At 35.4% G+C, this 20,844-nt stretch overlaps 1 long non-coding RNA gene across 1 annotated transcript in view; it reads left to right on the forward strand.

Annotated features, from left to right (window-relative positions):
• Positions 1-1,425: 1,425 nt before the first annotated feature.
• LOC114676273 (uncharacterized) overlaps positions 1,426-20,844 on the forward strand; it is a 123,753-nt gene continuing 104,334 nt past the window's right edge. Inside the window, exons 1-2 of the long non-coding RNA XR_003727150.2 lie at positions 1,426-1,446; positions 9,441-9,550. This is a non-coding gene — a long non-coding RNA (uncharacterized LOC114676273). The remainder of the gene's footprint in view (positions 1,447-9,440; positions 9,551-20,844) is intronic.

Below are 20,844 nucleotides of genomic sequence, written 5' to 3' on the forward strand. Positions count from 1 at the left end.
CTGTCTTAATGGGAGAAGAGAGGGCTGAGTCCCTGTAACTCTCTTGGGGATGACGACGAGGCTGCCCAGTTTCAGCTACTCTCTCCCTTCCTGAGCCCATAGCATTCTGCTTACAAACTTGGACCTCAGGTCTATATTCCCTATAAGAGGGGACAGAAGAGAGTAAGGTAAATGCCAGGAGGGTGGGAAGAAAGAAATTTGCCTTGATGCAACCCAGGAAGACAGCTCTTCTGCTGTAGGCAGCTAGGCAGTACTCAGGTAGTAGAGAGAGAGAGAGAGAGAGAGAGAGAGAGAGAGAGAGAGAGAGAGAGATGGCATGAAGAGTTTCTGCATGACAATAGGAGAGCTCATGGTTTTTGGCCCACACACCTGCAGTAACTGAATTTCTCAGGCTCAGCTAGAGCGTATGGGGGTCTGTGGAAGTGGCATATTTTCAGAACAGTGGCAGAGTTACCTGGGTTAAGTCACAGCATGGCCTAAGTGAAAAAGTACTATATTGCTATGAGAAGAAATGAATTATTCACCAAAAGATCTGTAAGAATTGACTAATTTGTTATAAAAGCTAACAAGATAAAAAAGTCTAGGAGTAGATATTGAGGATGCAGAAGCAAGGAGGGAAGATTATTAAACTTGTAGATATTGATTTGAGTTTATTGATATGAAGACACTCTATTATGCCTCGGGATTTAATCTCCTGGCAAAAACCAGGAGAGCAAATGACTTATATCAGATACCAGCCAGATTTGGCACTTGGATACTCCAATGCTCATTCAAGGGACTCAGGAATAGAGTAGCAATAATGACAGGAAAGGAAGCTATGCACCAGCTCCATATCCTTCTTTTCCTTCACTGTGGCTCATGTAGCTGCTGCTGTTGCTGAATATCTGATCTTCAAACAACAGTTACCAACACTAAGCATGGAGCCCACCTCCCAACTACCACCCCCAATATAGGGATATCCCATGAAGAGACCAGCCAACAGTACAAATGTGGTCTTATTAGTCCAACTGGTGTTTCAACCTTACTAGGACAGATGTGTGTTTGGCTATAGGTTTGCCTTCTCTGTCTTTTTAACACCATATCTGAGTAAAAGGCATAAAAGGCATTAGATTCCCAATGAGATAGCCTTGGATTAAGAGTGGAGAAATGAGCAAGTAACCACAGGATGTACTATTTCAACCATATACCACATCATGGTAGCCTCTTAAAGTCTCAGCTTGGGCAACTGCAAGGTTGGGGCACCATCTTTCAAAATGTGAGGTAAAATTCCAACTACTGGCCATTATATGATGCTGTGTCCCAGGTAATTAGAATGCAATGATCTGAAAACCAAAGGGTGTCGAATTCTGCAGATCTTATAGGGCAGAAAAAAAAAAGAAAGAAAGAAAACCAAAGAGTTAACATAGTAGTGGTCCCTCTTACTAGCACTCCTTGTGACCATTTTGGGTAAGGTGAGCTCTCTGTTCCTAAAATTTTAGATACTACTACATTAGAAGATCTAGTTCCCAGAATAGGAATGTTTCTTTCAGGAGATGCAGTCTGGATTTTAGTAAATATAAAGCTCAGGATATCACCTGGCCACTTTAGTCTCCAATGCTAGTAGACCAGCAGACAAACATTGTACTGTACAGGCAATGTAATTGATCCTGATTATCATGAAAAAATGGATTGATACCTCATAAAGGAGTCAAGAAGGTATACGTTTGGGCTGGGCGTGGTGGCTCATGGCCCGTGGGAGGCCGCAGCGGGCAGATCACGAAGTCAGGAGTTCGAGACCAACCTGGCTAACATGGTGAAACCCCGTCTCTACTAAAACTACAAAAATTAGCTGGGCATGGTGGCAGGAGCCTGTAATCCCAGCTACATGGGAGGCTGAGGCAGGATAATCATTTGAATCCAGGAGGTGGAGGTTGCAGGGAGCTGAGAGATCACATCATTGCACTCCACTGGGCAACAAGGCAAGACTCCGCCATCTCAAAAAAATAAATAAATAAATAAAACAACAAAAAAGGTAAAGGTATATGTTTAGAGGCTTAGACTCCTAAGGGATGAAGACCTGGTTTACCCATTGGTCAAGCAACCTAGACTAGTAGAAGTGCTATCTGAGGGTGAGAGAAATAAAGATTGGGTTGTAAAGGAGTGAGATAATTAACAGAGTTTACAAATTCTGGCCTAGGGGCTGACTGAAGATGTAGGCAAAACCACAACTTCACTTTTATGTTTGTTTCCTATTATTTTTAAGAATTTTTAATTTTTGAAACAACAAGTATCCAGACCTGTGAGAGAATTTAAAAACAAGAGAGAGAGAGGAAGAAAAAGAAATAACTGGACATTCATCTTGAAGAGTCAATGACCAAACATAGTGAAATTAAAGTGGAGCATAAGTGAATCAAAAGGACACAAAGGATGGACCACGGTAGACCCTGTCATGGTACTGCCAGTTTCCCCTTAGCACTTACTGCTCTCAGTCAGCTTCTTAAGGCAACACTCCAAAGCCATTAACGGTGTTGAGGAGCATACTAAGCCACAATATGGGAAAGGCTGGGGTGCTGGGGAATCAATTCTCTCAAGAACATTCCTCAACCAATGATGGATGAGAGTTGAAGGATAAATGTCCCAGCTTTCTAGTCCCTCTGCTGGGACAACTCTTAGGGATGAATTACAGTCTTTCAGAGGCCACCATCAGGATTGAACTTTAGTAGACAAAAGCAATAATCTGCTCACTAATGCACATTCATTTTTTTTCTTCCCCTTGCTGACTCACTTTCCTACTCTCCTACCAATGTTTTCTTGAATAATATGTCAAACAAAATAATTTTACTCAAATCCTTGTCTCGGGATCTGTTTCTGGGGAAGCCAACTGGAGAAACTCTTGAGGAAGCATTAGGAGGACTATCAATCCACATAAAAGGTAATTGAAGGATATGGATCAGAAAAGGTTTTTTTTTTCTTAGAGAAATTAAAAAATATTTTTCTATTAATTGGACTATTAAGTATAGAAAAATGAATCAAAATGTTATATTAATTATATAAGAGTTAATTTTCAGTATTTAAAGAAATTTAAAGACATATTAAGAGAAGAGGTTAATATATTCTTTATTGAAAGGATCTAAACAAAGAGAAATATTAGATGTGTTCATAATAGGAGAGTTATTTTATGGAAGAAAATGCATGTTATAGTTAGATATCTGCTTTGCATCTTATTCTTTTGTCAAATCAGGAAAATTAATGATTTGGATAATTGTTGATAAAGTAGAAATTATTGGCATTAATCATTGACATAATATGCTTCTAAAATTCCTTATAAAGCATTTTTCTGTGTTACTAGCAACCAATATGTTGGACATAAAACAATACTGTGAATTAGACCCTGTGAGATAGTGTCTGGATAGAAAACTCACTATTAATCACTCCTCATTCATGATATTTTTTTGGGGACCTATACATGCAAAGTGTTTCTTTCTGGAGACTAATGTTCTTCTAGTCTATAAAGCTGGTTTGTAGCGTTTGTAGCATCTGCTCTAGGCTCAGGTTCTAAAAAGTAGTCCTCATACCCTAACCTCAAATACGGATCTTACCATCACCCTGAAGCTAAGTCGGAAAGGATGCACCTGTTGAAGCACACATGTAAGATGAAACAAACAAACAAACAAAAAAGATCTGTAAGGATAAAAAAGGGTGACATTAGCAAATATTTGAGATAACATTACTGGAAGCAGACAAAGGTGATCACTTGTAGATGTAATCTTTTAAAATACTTTCACCTTTTATTTTAGATTCAGGGGGTACATGTACAGGCTTGTTATGTGGGTATAATGTGTGATGCTGAGGTTTGGGGTACAAATGATTCCATTCTTCAGGTGGTAAGCACAGTACTTGATAGTTTTTCAGTCCTTGCCCCCCTCCCTCCACCCTTGCTCTAGTAGTCCTCAGTGTCTATTGTTGCCATCTTTATGTCTATGAGTACCCAAGGTTTAGCATCCCCTTGTCAGTGAGAACATGTGATATTTGCTTTTCTGTTTCTGCATTAATTCACTTAGGATAATGGCCTCCAGCTGCATCCATGTTGCTGCAAAGGACATAATTTCATTCTTTTTTTAGGGCTGCGTATTATTTTTACATTGGAGAAAGGACAAAAATATTTCAAGGTAACATAGAAGGCAATTTTTCTGAAAATAAAAATAATTACATTTGTCAATTGAAAGAAAAAAAGTAGATCTCAGAAAAATTTGATATATAAGTATTAACACCAAGACATACCCTGAAATCAAAAGTCGTGAAACGGTTGTGCAGGATCTGGATTTTGTCCAAAAAAAAAAAAGTCATGGAAAAGACTGTGTATTACTTTGCTAGGGTTGCCATAGCAAAATACCACAGACTATGTGACTTAACTAACAGAAATGTATCTCATAGTATAGAGGCTGGAAGTCTAAGATTAAAGTGTCAGCAGGTTTGGTTTCTCCTGATACCTCTCTCCTCGGCTTGCTGATGGCCATCTTCTCTCTGTGTCTTCCTGAGGGCTGTATTCTGTGAGTATGCATCCTTGGTGTCTTTCTTCTTTTAAGGACACCAGTCTTATTGAATTGAGGACTCCACCTATATGACCTCATTTAACCTTCATTTCCTCCTTAACAATGACATTGTGGGTTAGAGCTTTAACATATGAATTTTGAAGTGGACATAATTCAGTCCACAACAGGCAGTCAGGAAAGGTATCCAATTTTGTATGAGAAGATGACGGTAGGCTTGCTTCACATTGCTGCAGTAACACTCAACGCTATGAGGCAGTTGAGTAAAGCAAAACAAAAAAATAAGAAGGATGTTATCAATAATTTTAGAAGTAGGCAAGTTGTTTTCAAAGAACTTTTAAGGCCTTTTTAACTTGCATAAACTGAGGTAAATATTTTTCCTGAGTCCTCTTAAAAACAAAATTTAAGAATGAATTCCACCTGAGAAACCAATGGAAAATCATAGTTAAAATCCACAGACATGTAAAGACATACATAGTCACATAGGTAAAAGAACTACATTTAAATAACTGTTAAGATTATAACTACAAGCTAGAATGTATAAGAAGCTCCAAAGTGGTTAAAAAATTGTTTACCATATATTTAAGGCTTAGAAAGGAATTCAGTGACAAATTATCCTTCAAATTAAATTAGTACCCCCAAATTTACTCATGTACAATAATTCTTATAATAGCACTAACCATGTACCTGGAACTAAAAAGTATCCAAATGCCTCTTAATGGAAATAACCAAATAAGTTTAATGTATTCAAATAATGGAATACAATACAGCAATGAGAATAGATTACTGTAAGTAACAATATAGGTAAATCTCACAAATAATAAGAGAAAAGCCAGACACAAAATGTAGCATAGTATCTTATTTGATTTATATAAAATTTAAAAATAGATAAAATTAATGTATGTGTTAGAGATCAATATAGGATGTTGTATTTTAAAAAGTAGACACAGTGTGGGGTTTCTGGGGTACTGGTTCTTTTTTTTTTTCTAGATGCTGGTTACATGTGTGCACTCTTTCTGCAAGGTCATTGATCTATACACTCTGGATCTGTGTACTTTTATATATCTATGCTACACTTCAGAAAAGTTCAAAGAAATTATATTACTAAAGGCAACCTTAAGACACCTGTTCAGTGCATAGCAAATAAATTTTTTAGCAGCCAAAAACCAGGCAAGGGTCGGTAAAACTTAGTTACATGAGACTGGTAGTAATCATGTTAAACCCCGTTTTTGAGTCTGAAGGAAATATTGGGTTAAGGGATATACTCCATAACAGTTGCTTTTGGAGACCAGACATTGGCCTTAAGACACCTGTTCAGTGCATAGCAAATAAATTTTTAACAGCCAAAAACCAGGCAAGGATTGGTAAAACTTAGTTACATAAGACTGGTAGTAATCATGTTAAACCCCATTTTTGAGTCTGAAAGAGATATTGGGTTAAGGGATATACTCCATAATAGTTGCTTTTGGAGACCAGACATTGATTAAAACAAGAGATATTACAGTCTATTTTTAGTTAATAAGTAAAGACAAGACATAAGGCTAAAGCTATTGAGGACAGAGGATATGGGAGAAAGGAGCCACAACAGAGGAAACCTGAGTCCTTGAAAGATTAAAACATCTTTGGAAAGCAGTGATTTGGAGGACCTCTTGCAGATTGATAATCAAAAAGAGGCCATTGGGGGAATTTAAGAGGGAAAATTTCAGCTAAAGGTATTAACTTCTTGACACACTCGTGACTTAAATGTTTTGCTCACATTCCAGGTCCAATCAAACACTAAAATCTGTTTTTTTGTTTTGTTTTGTTTTTGTTTTTTAATGTTTTTAAAACCTTTGTAATCTGCTGCTTCTTTATGACCATAGTGTCTTTACCTTGATCCAGGGTAACTGCACTTGAATTACTGCACACTTTCTTCTTTGGCCTCATGCCCTTTCAAAATCTTTTCCGTGGTAAATCAAAATGTTTCTGAAACATGACCATGTTAAAGTTTACCTGAGCCCTGTGCTCCTAGAAAATAGAAACAATTAAGGAGCCCTCCCACGCTTTTGTATTCCAGAATATAGTTTACTGCAAAGAATTACCCTTTCCCATGTAACTTAGGCACAACTCACAGCTGCTCCCTTTGTTTACCTATGACAATAGGACACACAGATATTTAGTCTTCAAATTCCCATTCTTTTCCTCATAGGTGATTAGTTGAAATTTTTGTACTTACTAATCTGAACAAAATGCTTCCTAACATCTCTAGTTAAGCTTCTCTCCTTCCCGCAGGTCCATAAGTTTTGACCCTTCATTAGCATAAGCCAGCACAGAAACTGTCCGTAATCGTCCCTCCCAGTAGTAGACTGACCTCAGGGTAAAACATTCTCTCATCTGCTATCCAGTCATGCCCTTTCCATCCATTCATCTCATTTTCCGACACCTGCTTTTTTTCTAGCCTTGTTCACTACCCCGTATAAAAGTGTTTTTTGCCGGGCGCGGTGGCTCATTCCTGTAATCCCAGCACTTTGGGAGGCCGAGGAGGGCAGATCATGAGGTCAGGACGTCAAGACCATCCTGGTTAACATGGTGAAACCCTGACTCTACTAAAAATACCAAAAAACAAACAAAAAGAAACACACACACACAAAATTATCCAGGCATGGTGGCGGGCGCCTGCAGTCCCAGCTACTTGGGAGGCTTAGGCAGGAGAATGACGTGAACCGGTGCACTCCAGCCTGGGCAACAGAGTGACACTCTGTCTCAAAAAAAAAAAAAAAAAAAAAAGAAAGAAAGAAAAAAAAGAAAAGTGATTTTTTCTACCTGAACTTTGAAACATTTGCAGATGTCATTGTTGGAGCATCTTTCTTATTGCAATAATCTCTCTGCTCTTATTGAAATAGTCTGCCTTCTCTTATTATAATAATCTTTTTGAATAAGGTATCTGATTGCCTAAATCTGGATTAGACACATCAAAACCTGATCATACCATCTCCCTACTTAAAACCTGATTGTCTTTTTACTGTTTTTAAGATAAAGTCCAAATTCATTTGTTTCCCAGGCCCTTCATGGACTAGTTTATCCCATGCCTGTTTACCTTTAATCCTGTCTCTTCCCACTCCTAAACCACCTCCCTTGCTATTTCCCTTTATCAAGCCCTTCTGTATGTCTTCTCAGTTACTTAATTTATGTTTTCTTTGGAATGTAGACTTTTCAACTCTATCTCCTTGCCTTGCCTCAGCCTGTCTGGTTTTACTTATCTCTTAGGCCTCAGGTTTGATGCTCCCTCATCCAGGAGACTTTCTGTGACCCAACATTTAAGGGCTTGATGTTCTTTTAAGTTCTTTTAAAAAACTCTTTGTATTTTTGCTCTCATTGTAACTGCTTCTTTAATAATCTTCTCTATTATGAGACTCTCTCCTTTAAGAAGACAGAGACTATGTGCTTTTTTATTGTTGCATCAATAGTATCTATCACATAGAAGACACTCAATATCAATTGTATCTGTACAACTGTATTAATGGAATGAAAGAATGAGTTGATTGCTTAGACACAGGAGAAGCACAGATCAAAATATTGAATCTGCCATCAGCAAAGAACAGTTTATTAGTATTAGTTTGGTTACAAGTATCGAAAACTGAACTGAACTACTTTAGGCAGAAAAAGGTGATGGCTACTGATCTCATAAGAAAATTAAGGTAAGGGACATGTGAATTAGTTAAGGCTCTCTCAAATTCAGGAAACTCAACTTTAGCTAAAACTTTCTGGGCTAGATTTAGCTTTAGGTGAAACTTAAATGAAGAGTCCAAGTGCTAATCTGGTCTCTCATTATCTCCAGTTTTTCACTGTTCTCTTCTGTGTGAAAGTCTCAATCTCAAGCCCCATTGGGTGGTAAGATGAGGGGAATGGAGCTTCCCCTCCTCCCAACTTCTCCAAGATCAACTTGCAGAGCAGACTTTGCTGTTATTGTTTTCTAGTGGTGTATATAAAAGTTCTGAAACCCACTATGAGGTAACTGAACTGTCACGTGTGCTCTCCAAACCAATCACTGTGACGTGCAGAATGTAATTCCCTTTTTGGCCTAAACTTATGTTACATACTCATTCCTGCATATGGAGGTGAAGCCATAATCAAACTGCAAAATCAAGAGTAGGAGAAAGCTAAATCTCCATCCTAACATTGATGCTTCTGCTAGATTAGCACCAAAAGCAGCGGAGGCAAAGGACAAATGATCCCTACAGGAGATGATAGAGACGAACTAGGGACAAATAAGCCAAGAGCTCGAATGCCCTCAGGACCTGCTCTCCCCATCTATGCCACACTCTGCAATGTTACTTTCACCACAGAGCTAAGCTATGGCCCATAGTTCACTTTCCTTCTTTCTACTTCAACAAATGTGACTACACATTAATATTTTAACACTTGAAAATGTATTTAACATTCATTTTCTTTTCGACAATAAATAGCAAATATTTTATTGCATTTCTAAATGGACAATGTAAAAAATATGTTGCTATAGTAGTTACAGGATAACCATAGGACACAAATACCCGAATCCAATTAGTGTGCCATTAAACACTTGGCACACATGGCAACAATACTAATCAAACTTATTATCCTAGAGAAAATATAAAAACTAAAAGGTAATTAAAATGTCCCAATACATGGTAGGGAAAATCTAACACATCAAATTCTCCGTAATGCCAAATATATGACCCTGAAAAAGTCAGAAAAAGTAATAGAATTCTTCAAATAATACATGGTGCTTTGGGTACAATTTTTCAAAGTTGCTGTGTTTTCTGTTCAAATCATATTTAATCCTGAGTTTATGGAACTCTTTTCCCTATCTTTCTTTATCTGTCCAAGTGCATGAAAGTATTCTTGTAAATAGATTTTAACTGCAATTAACAGCAAATTAATCCTTCCCTCTAGATAATCCACACTGCCTCATCAAACCAGAAAACAATTCAAACCTGGCCTGCTTGTAACTGAAAGCCACATTTTAAGAACTTATTGTGAAGAAACTGGAAAGCCTCCAATAGGTGAGTGTAACTAAGGTAATTTGAATATGGGTGAATACAGGAACAAATTCCCAGGCTCTGTTACTCTCTTTGTTGAAACCCATTCTTTTGGAAAATCATTTTCTTTAGCCATTGGACAACAAAATGCATTGTCAAGAAATTTTATAGCAATAATTATAAAAGATGTCCATTTGAACCCATTGAGGTCTCACTGATTTTATAACACCCAGCAGACCTCCCTGCAGGAGAACACTATATTTATGTGAGCAATATATGCGAGAATTGAGATCGTAAAATTAAATGACCACATAGAACTGTCATTTATATGATGAGCGCCTATATATGTGAAGGCTGGTTTATTTTGCAGTGTCGGGTTGCGTTAAATGGTCCACTCTCAGTGAATGTTTTTAATCACGCATTTCTTCACTCTTTCTGCAATATTACACTTGAAGGACTGGTAAGCAGTTTGCTATGAAATGCTAAATGGTTACTGGCACTGCTATTCTGACAGAAGAGCTCACTAAAATAGAAGTACAGTACATATTGTATGCAATTGTTTTATGAGAGACATTATGGTTACTAGAATAACATTTCACCATTACCAACTGCTGAGAGAAAAGTCATTAAGATATTTGGCAAGCCAGTGCAATTTTTCAACAGAACTACAGTATAAGACCTTAGAACAGCTTCCATAGAGAAAGGCTGCCTGTCTCACAAGAAAAAAAAAAAGAAATCAAGTCTCAAGTCTTCTATGTTGTTTTATTTATAGTTGTTTATTTTCAGAGTCCATTGAAAAAGTTACAAGATATGTCAGGTATGTCAGGAGAAAAATAGCAAATGCTTGTGTGCAATATATGTATATTTCACATACAAGTATTTTCTGTATATGTGCATGTTTAGTGTGTGTGTGTGTGTGTGAAAGATGAATAATTCTTGTGATAAATCTTACAACTTCAGTGTGTTAAAACTCACCTTTTCCAGGGAATTGCCTTTGTTCAGAAATTATTGTGTACACTTTTAACAGTTAATTTCTTGTTGTTGTTTCTTTTTTTTAATAAGAAGACATTCATGGATGGGGCGGGGGTGAGAATATGGATTAATCTGAAGGCACTTCATCCAAATAAAGGAAAATAAAATAAGCAGCTTGCTGTGAACATTTAGCATTTCCTACCGTGTATTAGTGGTTAAAAAAAAAAAAGTCATGATAACAGCTTTATAAATGTTTTGAAAATATGCATGCCCAAAAATATATACACACATGTTTGTGTGTATGTATTTGTGTACATATTATGTATATGTATAATCTGCACAGTAGATAACTTTTTGATTGCTAAACCATCAAAGCTTGCCACTTGTTCCTGCCAATGCTACTTCCTTATGCTACTTCTTTATAAGTCACTTCATCAAGAAAAAACACCAGCATTCACCAAAAGCAAATATACTTTGGACTGTCTCTAAAACAACAAACATATAACCAAATTGGTATTATTTAGTCAGATACATGAATATATATGAATAATTGTGAAGGCAACACTAAGTTACCTTTCTCATCACTGCTGTGGCCCCTTCAGTAAATGGCATACAATCTTAAACGGAACCCCTAGTTAGTAACTGTTAGCTGGATGAATATTCAGAAAAAAGATGCTAGAGATGTAATAAATAATAGTGTTGAATAGATATTTTAAATTACCCGGAAAATGGAATTCTATTTCTGTATATTCAAGACTTTTGACTCCACGTAGAAAGGCCCTGAATTTCTCACAGAAGTTATGAAAGAAAAAAACTATGTAGTCAGCTCAGTTAAAAAAAATCAACCCAGTTGAATTAAGCACATTTCTTATTACTTGGTGTTTTGTGCATATAGAAAAATCCAAAGTAGGAGCTAAATGATGAAAACTCACGAACACAAGGGAACAACAAACACTGGGGCCTCCTTGAGGGTGGAGAGTAGGAGGAGGGAAAGGAGCAGAAAAAGTAACTATGGGGTACCAGGCTTAGTACCTGGGTGATGAAATAATCTGTGCAGCAACTCCCCTGTATAACAAACCTACACATGTATCCCTGAACCTAACATAAACGTTTTAAAAAAGAAACACCCAAATTATATATATAACTTGTAGAATCATGATGTTTAAATTGCTCAGCATAGCTAGATCTTATTTCTATCGATGTCTCTATGACTCATTTTTCAAAAGCCAGTTTTTATCTCTCCAGTTATTGACAATAAAATTCATCAGTATCATTAAAATAAATGTAGATATCACCTTTTTTTAAACACAATTTTGGACGGCACCAAGGTGACAAGGAAGATATTGTTCTTGGTGGAAGTGATTTTTCCTAACAAGGAAATGAAGTAAACCCTTAACTGCTGACCTTTCAATAATCTCTTTTTCATCCATGCACTTGGTTTCAAATAAATTATTATAGTTTCTTATACAGATGGTATAATTATGATCTATATTACTTAAAATTAGCAAGTTTCTTTCTTTACCTACCCTGCTGTATCCCATCATAGTTACATTTCTTCCCAGTGGAAACAAAAATGGCCTGATATAGTCACTGACTTTCTATACCTAGAACTTTGGATGTGGTGAAAAGAAGGGGGAAGAGATTGGAAGAGTTGAAGCATGGTGTCCTTTGGTTCTACTTCTCCCTTTGTCCTCATATCGAATCCAGATCCAATCACAAATCAGCCTTTAAAAATTCTAAAACCTGTTCACACTGTAAAGCCCATTCCACTATGCCACGTGGAAGCAGAAAGGAGTTAACTCCATTCTACAGTGAAAGCTCTAGCACCATTTCGCTTTTTCTTTTTTCCTTTTTTTGTTCTTTTTTTAACCTCTCTTCCTTCTTTCTTTCTTTCTTTCTTTCTTTCTTTCTTTCATTTTTCTTTCTTTATTTCCTTTTTCTTCTTTCTTTCTTTGTCTCTCTCTTTCTTTCTTTCTGTTTGCTTTCTTTCTGTCTTTCACTAGCATCTCCTAGCATTATAAGTGGTATGTGGCAGGTTGTATTTGAATGAATGAATGAATGAATGAATATACAGATGAATAAATTAAACAATAATGGAGTAAACAAATGAGTGAATAAATAGTTCGAATACTGTCCCATAATACATTTCCTATATTAAGCACATAAACTTAATTACCTTGCAATGGAAAATATTTATAAGAATATTATATATATTTCTATATATAGGTATTGAAGATGTTATTAAATATTTGATAAGATAAAAATAGCATAGCACAGAAAACTTTTAAAAATTCAGTGCAAAAGGCATTGCCTTTGCCAGACTATTAAGGATTTTTTTTTTCTAGTGGAGTCACTGACACCTTAAAAATGCTGAACAGCAGCCCTTGTAAAACAATTTTAACAAAATAGATACTTCAGTTTAAAGAGAACTGTGAAAACTTGCCTGGTAAACAAAAGTCTTATTCTTTTTAAGTTTTTCAAGGCTGTGACCCTGGGGAAAGCTTAATTAAACTCAATGAAGAAAAAAAAAATAAATCATAAAAGTTGAATAAGTCAAAATATAAAATATTCAATTATTATTTCCTGTGGGGTTTGTTTTGTAAATATTTTATCCACAGTCTATATTCAGCTTCTTCTCCTTCCCATCTTTTAAGAAGTATCTGGGGAATAAACCCACATTTCCCCACTCAGTTGTTTGACTTCCTTTTAGTCTTCTTATAATTTATTAAATGATGTTTTTAAAAACATAAGTACTTCAAGTTTTCCTTCTTGCTGCTTTGTGTGTTGTTCCTTTCACCCACAAAATTGCTGCAATTAGTGATATAAAAAAGGATCCATTAGGGCATCAGCCCATCCTTTGGGATTTTAACTATAATTGTTTCTTTCATGGAAGTGCCTCCAGTCCTGCCTCAAATACACTGTATTGAATGTCCCAATATGACATAACTCTCTTAAGATAGAGGAGATTTTATTTCATTCAATGTTCGGAAACCCCCAGAAGTGGTTCTCATTCATGTTACAATTTTTAAAATAATAATGTAGACATCAAAGTTTATCTCGTTGCTTTTCTACTATGTACCTGTTCATGAAATATGAGCCCAGGGTGAATACTGAATAAAGTTTAAAATGCTTTAAATATGAATAAGCCTATAAGAATTGAGTTTATGTTGAAATAAATGGCCTAAAGTTCAGATATGTAATAAAACTATATCACTATTTTTTAGATCAACATTATTAGTAGCCATTCACCATATTATCATGATTTTTCAGACCACATGGTTTTTCTAGTAAATCCAAGTTATCAGAAAGTGTTAGTCTCTGATACATCCTTTTATTTTAAACATAAGCATATTTCTTTTAATATAGAGGCTAACTTAAAATTATGGGAATTTTTTAATTAAGCCATACTTTACAGGTTGACAATAACATGTTATCTAAGTTACAACTTGCTTTCAAATTTATATTTTGGATAACTTATGATTATCACATATTTAATTCATTTAAGTAGGAGGAAAAATAATTATAACTACACACTTTATTCTACCGTATATCTTGATGTAAACTGATCATATTCATACCTGCCACTCATATTTTGAATAGTCTTTCTAGATGTGGGAAAATTCTCACATTGAGTGCCTTCTCCCCAGTATAGAAAGCAAAGCCGAAATTCTCTGATTCTCCAGCAATTACTGCCCAGAAATATGACCCCAGCTACACCAATCAGAATAACCCAGAGAAGACTATTTTTGACGTTATCAACATGATGCCAGACAAAACACAGACTTTCTATTTTATTGGTGTAGTTGGAACAAAAGTGTCCTGCAACGTAGCGTTCCTAGAAAGGAAGTGACATCCATGCTGTGGTAGTCATAGTTTCAGAAAAATCACATAGCAGGTCTTTGCTTCTCTGTGATGGCTATGGCACCAGGGAGGTTCCTTCCTCAGGCCATGACAGCCTGGCTATGAGCATTGCTCCTGGCAATTAGTTTTAAATCTTCATCTTTCTAGCCATTCTGAAGATGCTCTAAGCAACCTAATATTTTTTAATAAACTATTGTTTTTTGTTTAAATCTGCCAGTGTAGATTCTGGTGCTTGCAACTAAAAGGTCTAACTGATATACAAGGTTCTCATTATGTTCATAAGACCATCAAGGTTGGGACATGTTTTAATGCTCTGTGATTATAAGATTGGAAGAAAAATGAAGTAATATTCAATAAGTAAATCCAATTTTCTGAAAGTTTTTGAAACTTAAGTTATGATCTAATTTAATAAGCTATAGAATGGTCTGGTAAATTAGTAAAAGCCGTAGAAAATACTTAAGAAATAATTCAAAATTAATGACATAATTCGAGATAGACACTGATTTAAAAAACTGTATTAAACTTCAAATTGCATTTACTCAGGAGTGCATTGGAAAATTTGTTTATCCTCACTGTCTAAACTACAATTACTAGAATCCCTTGCCCAGCAATAATGAGTAAATGTAAAGTGGGAAAAAAAGAAATAATTTTAAAATATCAACAAGTTGGACGTCTTGAAAAGGCAAATAACACATAAAAATGACCTCAGGGGGTATGCTATAGTTTTTTGGGGTTTTTTTTCCTAAAAAAAAAAAAAAAAAAAAGAAATCAGGCCGGGCTCGGTGGCTCAAGCCTGTAATCCCAGCACTTTGGGAGGTGGAGACGGGCGGATCACGAGGTCAGGAGATGGAGACCATCGTGGCTAACACGGTGAAACCCTGTCTCTACTAAAAAATACAGAAAAAAAAAAAAAAAAAACTAACCGGGCAAGGTGGCAGGCACCTGTAGTCCCAGCTACTGGGGAGGCTGAGGCAAGAGAATGGTGTGAACCCGGGAGGCGGAGCTTGCAGTGAGCTGAGATCCGGCCACTCTGCACTCCAGCCTGGGGGACAAAGCGAGACTCCATCTCAAAAAAAAAAAAAAAAAAAAAATTCTATATTTAGTACTCATTTAAAGGAATAAAAGTGACAAGCAAGAGTGACAAGGAAAAGTGTTCTGAAGAGTGACTCTGAATTATAAAATAGTATTTCATATGACAGGGTAGTAAAAGTAGAATACTACTTTGGTGCAACCAATTCATCCATTTTTAATTTACACTCTGCACTGTGCCATTCATTCACTAATGCTTGAAATATATAGACGCCTGAGATAGGTCTTGTTCATCAGGGCAACTCTTGACACTAAAACAGTAATGTAATTATCCCCAAAGCAATAGACTATTACCAAATTGATTTATGTGCCATCTCTAGGATGCTTTTAAATTCATAGCCTATCACATGAGTATCATACAAAATTCAACTGAGAATTCAAAATTTAGCTGAGAAAGGACATCTCAGTTACAAACATCATTGCAAGTTAACATTTGAAAAACAGGAAAATATTTAACAGAGAGAACCACAGTTAATTGAATATTTACCCTACCCCAAATATAATGTGACTAAATTGCTGCAAGGCATATCACAAGAAAATAAATAAATAAATAAATAAATAAATAAATAAATAAGCTGTGCTCTGAATTTGGGCACTCACATGAGCTAACATACAACTCAAATTAAATAAACTAAGATGGGACTGTTTTTCTAAAATCTGTTAGTTGATTTTGCCATTATTAAATTAAAGATTTTGTTCCTCAAATACTCCAAGATGGAAAATTCACAGATGTAGTTTGAATACAAGGCTCTTAAAAATGACAATCTGGAAAAAAAAGAAAACCGTATTTGTCTGTTCAATAAACTAGTAAGGATATCCTATATAATATGAGATATTACTCTCTATATGGTCCATTATATTTAATGCTAATATACATTTGTGGGGAGTGATATGGTTTGACTCTGTCTTCACCCAAATCTCATCTTGAATCATAGTTTCCTTAATTCCCACGTGTCGAGGAAGGGACCAGGTAGAGATAATTGAATCATGGGATGGTTTCTCCTATCCTTTTCTGGTGATAGTGAGTGAGTTCTCACAAGATCTGATACTTTTTAAAGGGGCTTCCTCCTTCTCTGGGCACTAATTCTTCTCTTTCCTGCTGCCATGTGAAGAAAGACGTGTTTGTTTTCCCTTCCACCATGATTGTAAGTCTTCTGGGGCCTCCCCACCCATGCTGAACTGTGATCCAATTAAATGTCTTTCTTTTATAAATTACCCAGTCTCAGGTATGTCTTTATTAGCCTGAGACTGGACTAATGCAGGGAGACACTATGTTGAGATATTAACTGGTATGCTTTCCCCATTCTATACTCACAGACTCTTTTTTTTTTTTGTATTCTAAAAGAGTCTTTTACCCTCCACCATCATCCATAGCAGTTATACTTGAAGGATACAGCATGGTTAAGCCATATTACTGAAAGAAGTATGGATAAATGGTTAAAAATGCACTCTTGAGCCAGACACTTTGAGTTCAAACGCCAGCTTTGTACGTTGATGATCAAATAATTTGAGCAAGTTATTTAATTTTTCCATGCCTTAGTTTCCTCAAAGATAAAATAAGATTGTTGTATGGCTTATGTGAGTTTATATGCATACATTGCTTAGAATAGCGCCTGCTACACAGTAAGCATTAAATGTCCTTCATTGTTATTTGTTGTTACTATGCTCAAAATTCATTGATGCAACTATCTAAACAGATTGAACTACTTATAGTTTTAACCATTCCCAATGACTAGATCAAAAGATGACAGGCACAGAAGAACAAGTGTAGAGTTGGTAATCATGCAAGGAGCATGAGAATATGAAAGTGCCAGAGCAAGCACCTCCCACCGTGAGTCCCTGAGAGAAAGGTAGAAAAGCCAGGGCAGTCTGAAATCCAAAGTCAGCTCATTTCTGGCAATCACCCAATTTGGCCAAATGCTTACCTGTTCTTTGAGATTCCATCTAGGTCCCTGGTCTACACCCCAACCCCAATATTGACAAACACACGCAGCAAACTAGGACTTTTGTATAATCCTCCTAAGAGAATGATGAAAACTTGGAGTGAGAAGGTAGTGCCACACAAGGAAAGCCTTGCCTGCACCAGGATAATTCTGAAGGAACATATTTATTGCCAAATATTTATTGACTTTCTATTAGATTTCTATTAGATATTTTCACAAACATTATATTTTTCTACTACATATAGTTTCTACTAGATTTTCCCACATGCATTATTTTACTAACATCCTCTGAAACTCAGGAGTACCATAATACTTCAATTCTTCTTTTCTTAATGTAATGGCGAAGTCACGTAGCCATTTGAGACTTCAATCTCCTCATCTGTAAAATGAGAAACACTGCATTTGTGACCTTACAGAATTATTTTAAGAACCCAATGACATAACAAATATGAAAGCATTTAAAAAACTGTACAGTGCCCTGTAATTATCAGGCATAAATCTGCAACAATATGTCAGCTGCTTCCTTCTAAATGTCCCACACCAACCTCAATATAAACTCATTCTTCCCTGAGAAATGCACACTTCTATGCAGGAAGATAGTTTTAACTTTGGCAGTAATAACAGGTAATTGTTTTTCTTGGAATTCATGAAAGTAATTTCTATAGAAAAACTTGTTTATAATGTTTAATGATTAAAATGACTCATTCCAAAGTTTCTTAATGAAATAATTGGTAAAGGTAATGAAAAATAGTTGGTGTGACTTACTTTGCTGTGTTTTTTTAGTTCAAGACAGAAAAAGATAATGTTAAAAATAAGAAGGTAGTTTTCTAGGATCCTAAAGAAAAGAGGCCAAACACATACCTAACCCTTGTTTTGTGTGGAAAACCACAGTTACATTGCCCCGAGTCCCCAATAAGGGGACAATAAGTACCCAAATTAAAATCATAGAAATGGATGCCAGTATATATTTGTTGTGTTGAAAAGCTGAAAGGTAGGAAAATAATAGCTGTGTTCCTGTCCTATGTCCTGATAATGACAGCAGTAGTGATACTGGGTACTCAAAAAGATAAAATCAATTCAAAAGAGCAATCCTAGACGAATTTTGCATGTTTAACTTAATTTCATTATGTGATTGATATTTATTAGAGTCAAAGCCTGATTAGTCAAGAATTGATTATCTAGTTTGTAAATTATCTAGGGATTTTTTAGGATCTCTCTTACTCCCTCCATCTCCTAAGTTTTGCTCATTTCACTGTCAATTATCCTCCCTGCTGAATGGTGAATAGATAAAGTAAAAAAGAAACACAAAACGTGCTATGTCATGACTTAGCAATCCTGACTAAAGTTCATGAGAGATAATTTGGAAGAATTCAGCATGGGTTATTTGCAGATTTCTATATTTAATTATATTTGTGTTCTTCCTTAATTTATCTCATTTAATTAATAATATTTGATTTCCCTTACTAACAAATGGTAACTCTAAAAGGCCAACTCAAATATATTTCAAATTCTATGAAGACATTTATCTAAAAGCAAATTAATGATACTTTAAAACATCTTATTTTGCATGGTATTTTTTATTTTGTAATAACAATACATTTTAAAATTATGGACCACATCGAAGGATTTAAAATGTATATAAGTGGTGTATAATTCTTCACATTCTATAATTCACTCTTTTACTTGATTTTTGAAAAGATTTATCCATGTTAACACACACACTTTATTTATTTTGAAATCCAAGTATTAGTCTGTTAGATGAATGTACAATATTTATCTGTTTTCTATTTGATGTACATTTTACCTGCTCCATTTTCTATGATTTTAAATTATACTGCAACTCTCCTTACTAATTTATCTGAATTTTTTTTCATGGGAAACATCCAGGGGTAAAATTTCTGTGTCCTGAGATACATCAGCTTTACTATATACCAAACTAATCTCCAGAGAATCTGAACTATTTAACACTCTTGGCAGGAGTATCTGAGAGTTTCCGTTTCTCTAACACTTGTTATTGTCAGATAATTTTTCAGTTTTGCCAACGACAGGTATAAAAGTTCTTTTTTGGTTTTAATTTGCTTCCCTTGATTACTAATATAGTTGATCATGTTTTTGCTCTTTTATTGGCCATTTTTATTTTTTTCTCCTGTGAATTACCTATTCATAGCCTTTGGACATTTTCATTGGCAGTTGATACTTCTGTTTGTCACTCACACGGGCTGCAAATGTCTTCTCTCTCTATGTGACTAGTTTTTCACTTTGTCTATAGTTTCTTTTGTGCAAAAAGTTTAACTTATTGTGTTGCAAATATATCACAATTTTCTTTTTTGTTTTTATTATTTTATTTTACTTTATTTTTGAGATGGAGTCTTGCTCTGTCGCCCAGGCTGGAGTGCAGTGGTGTGATCTGGGCTCACTGCAAGCTCCACCGCCTGGGTTCACGCCATTCTTCTGCCTCAGCCTCCCAAGTGGCTGGGACTTCAGGCACCTGTCACCACACCCGGCTAATTTTTTGTATTTTTAGTAGAGACAGAGTTTCACCGTGTCAGCCAGGGTGGTCTCCATCTCCTGACCTTGTGATCCACCCGCCTCGGCCTCCCAAAGTGCTGGGTTTTCTTTTATAATTTGTGTTCTTTTTGTGTCTGAAGTAAATAAATCCTTTCTTCCCTGAAGGTCATAAAAATGTTACTCTTTGTTTTACTCAAAAAGTTTTAAAGGACTTAATTTAACTTTTTCCATATGGATAAACAATCATCCCAACACCATTTATCTAACAGTTCATCTTTTTTCCTCGTTTATTTGTAATACTATGTCTGTCATACATTATTGTCATATATGAATGAATCAGTTTCTAGGTTTGTTATATTCTGTTGGTCTATTTATTCATCCTGTACTAATATCTGTATTATTCATTTATTAAAATTTTTGTTATATGTGAGGTCAAGTTTATTATCCCAGTTGTCCAAATCGTCATAGTGGTTTTTGGCCATGTGATTTTGCATTTGTAGTTTTCGAGTTCCATGAAAACCCCCCAAAGATTTCTTTATTTAAATTATATTAGATTTTAAGATTAATCTGTGGTGCATCATCAAAGTTTTCCCAAGAAACAATCATATGAACATAACTTTCCATTTATTCAGGCTTTTAAAAATCATCTCCAATAATTTTTCACCTACAGTCTAACATTCTGTATAACTTTTTCTGTTTTATAGAACATATTTTTATTGATTGATTTTTGTTAATTGTTGGTGTATTCATTATCAGGAATGATACTGATTTTTGTATGCTGGTGAGTTTTAATAATCTGTCCACAGAATCCCCTAAATTTCCAACGTAGGTAATCATATAATTAACGAATAAGGAGAGTTTTATCTCTTCCTTTGTCATTATTATTATTTCCCAGATTTATTTCTTTTTCTTTCTTACCTTAATCATTTTTGAACATTGTGTTGA

Source organism: Macaca mulatta, chromosome 2 (assembly GCF_049350105.2).
Source record: "Macaca mulatta isolate MMU2019108-1 chromosome 2, T2T-MMU8v2.0, whole genome shotgun sequence".
Taxonomy (NCBI): domain Eukaryota; kingdom Metazoa; phylum Chordata; class Mammalia; order Primates; family Cercopithecidae; genus Macaca; species Macaca mulatta.